A 6,516-nucleotide genomic window follows, 5' to 3' on the forward strand; every position below is an offset into this window, starting at 1 on the left:
GTAAACAACAATGTATTGTATTGTATTTATTGTAACACAGAAAATATAAAAACATATCAAAAAGAAAGAACAATAATAGATACCATTAAAAATCATGCAGTTTAGATAAACCCATACAATTCTAAAGGGGGGTATCCACTACCAGATCTGAAAACGACTGCACGATTACGACATTGTAATTGTGCAGTCGTTTGTCAGTTGTGTGATGAGCCTGTAGTGAACGAGCAGATGTTCAGTGCAGGGTCATCAATCATCTGGAAACATGCTGAACCTGACGATATCGTCAGGTTGACCAGCATGTTGAAGAGATCATAGATGTCAAAACGACCAGCGGGCACGCACATCGCTGGTCATTTTAGACATTTTTGCAAATGATTTGCCAATGATTGAACAATCAAACGATCCTTATCGTTCAATCGTTTATAAAAATCACTAAGTGGATACCCCCCTTAAGACATTTCCACACTGATGAATATTCCTGCAGAAAAGAGTCTTCTCTAATTGCTACAAAAGTAGACTGGGTGAATTGTGGCACTGTTTAGGGGACTAATACTCAATTCAGACAGAGAAAACAACCCGGTAATTTCCCAGCTCTAGCAGGGTCAACCCGGGTTCTTTTTCTGTCTGAAAGGGTCAACCCGGGTCCAAATTCCTGGAACTTTGACCCAGATATTTACCTGGGTTTGTCCCGAGCCCTACACAGGTTGCCGGCTGTCTGAAACCCGGGTCACAGTAAACGGCGCTTATTGGCTGAGATGGCGGGGCACTGGCTGTTTGGCTGAGAGGCAGGGACTCCCTGATTGGCAGAGCGAGCAGGGCAGTGGCGCTGGCATCTGATGTCACAATTATGCTGCAGAAAAACAGAGAGAGAGAGGCATGGCACACTGGAAAGAAGTGGAGATTTGCGAGCTGCTGGCAGTCAGAGGGGAGGTAGAGATCTGCAAACAGATCACTGCACAGTGAAGGACGCGACAGTCTACACAAACATTGCCAGATATACTCACCTCAAGGGGCCTTGTGTGAACCCAGCAGCAGGCAGTGAATAAACTGAAAGCTCTCCGAAAGTACTACAATAAAGTTCACGACCGTAACCGGCGAAAAACTGGTGCTGCCAGAATGGATTGGGTTTACTACGATCAGTGTAATGAATTGGCAATTCTGCACTGGTTAGTCCCATTGCCATATCATCATCCAGTTGTGCATCCAAACGAAACGTTACCCCGGAGAACAGCCAATCAAGCCCACTGACGCCACCAATGCTTTTTGATGACATCACAGAGATCAGTGACACCGATTCGATGGCTGCCATGGGGGACCAAGTCAAAAATACAATTGAGGGTGTGCAGGGGCGTAACTAGGTATTTGAAGGCCTCATAGCAAAGTTTGTAAGGGCCCCTATGTATCACCCAATGGTGAAAAATATATATAACACATGTAACTTTGAAAAGGAAGATGGGCCCCCCCTCAGCTCTGGGCCCCATAGCAGCTGCACCCCTTGCACCTATGGTAGTTACGCCCATGAGGGTGAGGTTGAGGCAAGTGGAAGCAGCTCAGGAACACCGATTGGGACACCAACTCCTGCACAGACTGAGACCCCGACATTGTGTAGGAACAGTCATTTTTTTTTTATTTACTGTATACCCACTTACATTTTATATACATAAAATCCAATTATACATTATGGGCCATATTGCACAATGGTATTGTTGTTTGCACTTGTTATTAATTTTAAATGCTGCTATAAACATTCAATTCCTGCCTGTCATATGTTTGAACAGGAATGGGATTGAAATGCTAGCCCGACACAGAGGAGATCCCGACAGCGGAGGTAAGTAATCTAACCCTCCTCTCCCCCCCCCCTAACCCTCCTTTAGGGGTGCCTAACCCTAACCTCCCCTCCTAGTGCCTAACCCTAACCTCCCCCAGTTAGTCCCTAAACCTAACCCTCCCGGAGGGGACACTAACCCTAACCTCCCCCCTAGTGCCTAAACCTAACCCCCCCTCCCCTAGCCTAACTCTAACCCTCCCCAGCTACGATCAGTCCGGCATCGGTATTGACATGGGTGTCAGTATTTCTACACCTATGTTAATCCCCTGTCGGGATTGAGACCGGCAGCCATGCGTCCGCTGGTCTCATAACTACATCCCCTTTGAACATTTTCAGTAGAACACATTAGAAAAATGGTAGGCCACCATTTATGACTAAAAACGATTGCTAATAACAACATTGGCTGGATACACACCTGCATGCTAATAGTACCAATGGTCTGTAATGAAGGGATTTTGACGTGACCATAGTGCTGTTTGTCTGTCATTATAGTGTGTATACAGACTTACTATACTGAAATCCACACTCATAGGGTATCTGTTGCAGTGTGAAGCTACTGTGCAGGAGGGAGGAGGGCTCGAGCACATATATGCTGACATCACTGCTAAAAACTTCAAAGATGGAGCTAGCAATGCGCACAATGACAAGAATCCTGGTCAATCAGCTGCCAGATTCCGATGCTGAAATTCAAGCACAAGAGGATGCCCGACTCCAGCGCTTCTTTGACAATGAGAAAGAGCTACAAAATTCCTTTTTCACGCAGCTTGTGGGTATGCACAAACTAATTTCAAGGGAAAACAGAGAGGCACAGATGTCCTTCCTTAACGGTCTGGTATCTAGATTACACAATCCGCACCTTTATCCAATGTATCCTCCTCAGTACTCTGAGGGTCATTTCAGAAATTACCAACAGCATAGCAGAGGGGTACCGTTGATGCAAACAAACCCCTCAAATTCACCTCATACTACTCCACATGGCACAGTGCATAGTTTACCAGATGGCACAGGGAATAATACTCCATATGGCAGTGTGTGTAGCAGTCCACATGCCAATACCAGTCCAGAGGGAACAGTGCATAGCGCTCCACGTGTCACTGTGCATAATAGTCCAGTAGGCACAGAAAATACTAGTCAATATGGCACTGTCCATACTTATGCAGATGGCACAGGGAATAATACTCCACATGGCACAGTGCATACTTATTCAGATGGCACTAATCATAACAGTTCACTTAGCACTATTGTCAGCACTGCCTACAGACAGTTGTAGACTTGTTTTCTCTATTTCATGTTTGCAGTACATTTTTTAAATTATTTTATTTAAGTCCTACTTTTTTTACTCATTCATGTGTATCCTGCACTTAACAGACCTGTGAAAAGCTTAGGGCCATGTGTGGCCTTTACCTGAGCTACGTGTATATATAATGTACACACATTATGCCTTCTATTTTAAATATATGTTTAGAGAGTCAAAGAAGAAGTTGTGTCTTGTTTCCTACTTTTTTACTTGTTCATGTGTATCCTGCACTTAACAGGCCTGTCAAGAGGTTCCTGCACTAGCACACACACCATTGAAATGCCAACACTGAACAAACAGGAGATGGTATGGTATTCCCCCGAGGTTGCGTACCACAACAACACAATCCCCAGTCTCCTGCATGGCTCGATAGTATTGCGGTAGTTGGTGCGTCCCCTCGTGAGTCCTGTGGTGAGAAGTTCCAGTAGGTAGTTGAAGGTACCACGCAACATACGAGAGAGTGTACCATCCACTGCTCTGGCACAAAAGCTTCCAAGATCGCCCAGAAAGCTTCTCCATGCCTGCAGTCTCTGGTCCACAACGATCGATTTGTCGTGCTGGTAAACCTCAGTATGGACGTAATGCCTAAAATCAGGGCTCTCCTCCTGCACAAATACCTGCATCCAGTAGAAGCCCACGCCACCAAAAATTGCTCCCTTCTCCTCCTGGCATAAGACTTGCCAGGTAGCACAGTATAAGCACCTGCATGGGGCTCTCATTTGCTATGTAAAACTGCAAAAAATAGCAATAACTCAGGAACTCTGGGCTACTCAGTAGTAACTCGTCGGCCAAGATTAATGCAATGCAGAGAGCAGTCACCACCCACTTTTCATGACCTCATCTCTGTATGCCATAAACGCAGTCCATTTATTATGACACACAGTATATTGCAGGACTGACCCAGGTTCAGTGTGAAAAGGGTCGACCCGGGAATTACCTGGGTCTAATGTTCTGTGTGAAAGGGGGTTAGGAGCAAATCCTTCCCGGCTTAAAAAATACCGAAAAAACACGGGTTTTAGAAATTTTTCTGTCTGCAAGTGGTATCGGGGATTTATTTATGAAGTGTCAGGTTGTGCCTTTCTGCCCGATATTTAAAAGACGAATGCTAGCCGTGTCTTGCTAGTAACATCACTGCCCTGTTAAATATCAGGCAGAGACACGTACAGAAGTGTCGTAAACCCCTATGTAACCATGTGTTTGTTTGAAAGGATGCGATGTCCCTATTACAAGGACAGAGATGGATACAATGATGATGTATGCGCAGTTGAGCAATCATCGGTAATCTGTGCGTGCGTCAAGTTCCATTAACATAGTCATTTGCAGTAAGGATTTACTCGCAAAGTGATTGACAGGCAGCGACCATATGTGGGATGCAACTGGAGAGTGGCGACTCAAATGTAGATGTGTAATGACCATTTTCATGGTGTGTCTTAGCCTGCGACTGCAATCATGAACACAGTGAAAATGGCTCCGGTGTCTCATTTCCCGCATCCATTCTGTACAACCATAGAGAGTTACTCAGTAGGCTGATAATCGACTAATCTGTGAGCAATGCTGCATCTTTGTACACAGTTACTTCGATTTGCAAAGGTGCTGGCCAGGATTGGCTGGCACCTTATCACTTTTCACTCTGTCTCCTAGCATTGCTTAGTAAATAGACCCCTAAGGCTGATTATAAAGCCTATGAGTGATTAAGTAGTATCTTTATTTGCTGTCCACACTGATGTAGAGTGCCTCTCTTCTGGCTGTGTATGTTGTCTGGTGGTGTAGGAAGCCGCCTGGTTACTGCACAGCACTATTGGAGGTCCAAGGTGATGGCGGTCAAGAGAGTGCACTGCAGCAGAGTCTGCTGCCAAGCTGCTAGTGGTGCAGCGCTGTGAGTGGTCTGGGTTGCACAGAGATGTTAATAGTGCCTGTCGCTCATGCTTCAATTCGGTTAATGAAAGAGTACACTGAAATGGTCTATTTGTTTCTATCTGCCATCACAATTCAATGTTTATATATTTTTTATGCCCAGTCTTATTACTAAATATCATCAGGTGCAAGTAGAACTGTAACTTGTCCTTCTAAAGAGTATTGAAGTGGACAAGAGAAGAAGTTGTCCATAGCAATCAATCAGCATTTAGCTAGCATTTAACTATAGCATTCTGTACATTGATAGGTAGAAGCTGATAGGTGCTATGGGAACTTCTCCACCTGATCACCTCTCAGCTATTTAGGAAGATTGAGATATTTCCCCTACATGCTGCTAGGACAATACCCAGGACTTTACTAGTCAAATTTATTTTACTTCTAGTTTGGTTTTTCTGAGAGTTTATTTTTGCTATTTTTCCCTGAAGGCAGCAACATATAATAAAAACACAGGTGGTTAGGGCCAGGGTCGTAACTAGGGTAGTGCGACCAGTGCCATGGCACAGAGCACTGCAGGGCAGGGGGCGCCATTTGGGCCTGTCAATTTTCCAACTACCTCTTCTTCAATCTCCAGCATCTCCTGGCCTACCCTATCTCTGCCCTGAGCCTACCCCATGAGGCCATGGCCCCTTTTCAGGTGCACTATCTTATGTCCCTATTTAAAAAAATGTGGGGGGGCGCCAATGCTTTCTCTGGCACAGGGCACCAAAAACTCTAGTTACGGCTCTGGTTAGGGCAGAGCAACAGGGAGACTAATAACTCTTGAACCACTCTGCTTTTCTTGCTGAATAGGGCTTGAACTGAGAAATAAATCGACTTCCTTCATTGCTACACTTCATCAGTATACAGTCACTATATTATATCATCTATGTGACATTTTGGGTGTTAGCTATGTATCAACAGTCCACATAAACCATAACCATATAGCTGTGTCACTAGAAGGCTTCAAGAGAGGATGATAAAAATCTGAAGAGACTGTATGAAGTGAAACATTTCTCAGAAGTTAACCTAATTGTGTGCAGTATTTGCGGTAAGGACTTGTGATCTTAATTATTATTCAGCCATTATGTATTTGCTAGTTTGCATAGGATTGATAGATGAACTCACATAATCCTCTAGAACACAGGTTCTCAAACTCGGTCCTCAGAACCCCAAACAGTACATGTTTTCCAGGTTTCCTCACAGAATCACAAGTGAATTAATTAGCTCCACATGTGGATCTTTTAAAAGCTGTCAGTGAGTAATGACTACACATGTGCCCCGGCTCGATGACCCGGAAAATGTGACCTGTGTGGGGTCCTGAGGACCGAGTTTGAGAACCACTGCTATAAAATACTCTACCATTAAGAGTAAGTAGATCATGGTGGACTAAATGGTTGTGAGGTATCTACTAAACATCACCTCTCCACCAGCATGTTTGTGCACCACGTGGGTGACCTGGAAAATGAGAACTGTGTGGGTACCTGAGGACCGAGTTTGA

General features: G+C 44.6%; 1 pseudogene; it reads left to right on the forward strand.

Annotated features, from left to right (window-relative positions):
• Window positions 1-876: 876 nt before the first annotated feature.
• LOC148517991 (uncharacterized) lies at window positions 877-3,799 on the forward strand (annotated as a pseudogene).
• The last annotated feature ends 2,717 nt before the right edge of the window (window positions 3,800-6,516 follow it).

The sequence above is a fragment of the Taudactylus pleione genome, unplaced genomic scaffold (assembly GCF_031769625.1).
Source record: "Taudactylus pleione unplaced genomic scaffold, aTauple2 ptg000205l, whole genome shotgun sequence".
In the NCBI taxonomy this organism is placed as follows: domain Eukaryota; kingdom Metazoa; phylum Chordata; class Amphibia; order Anura; family Myobatrachidae; genus Taudactylus; species Taudactylus pleione.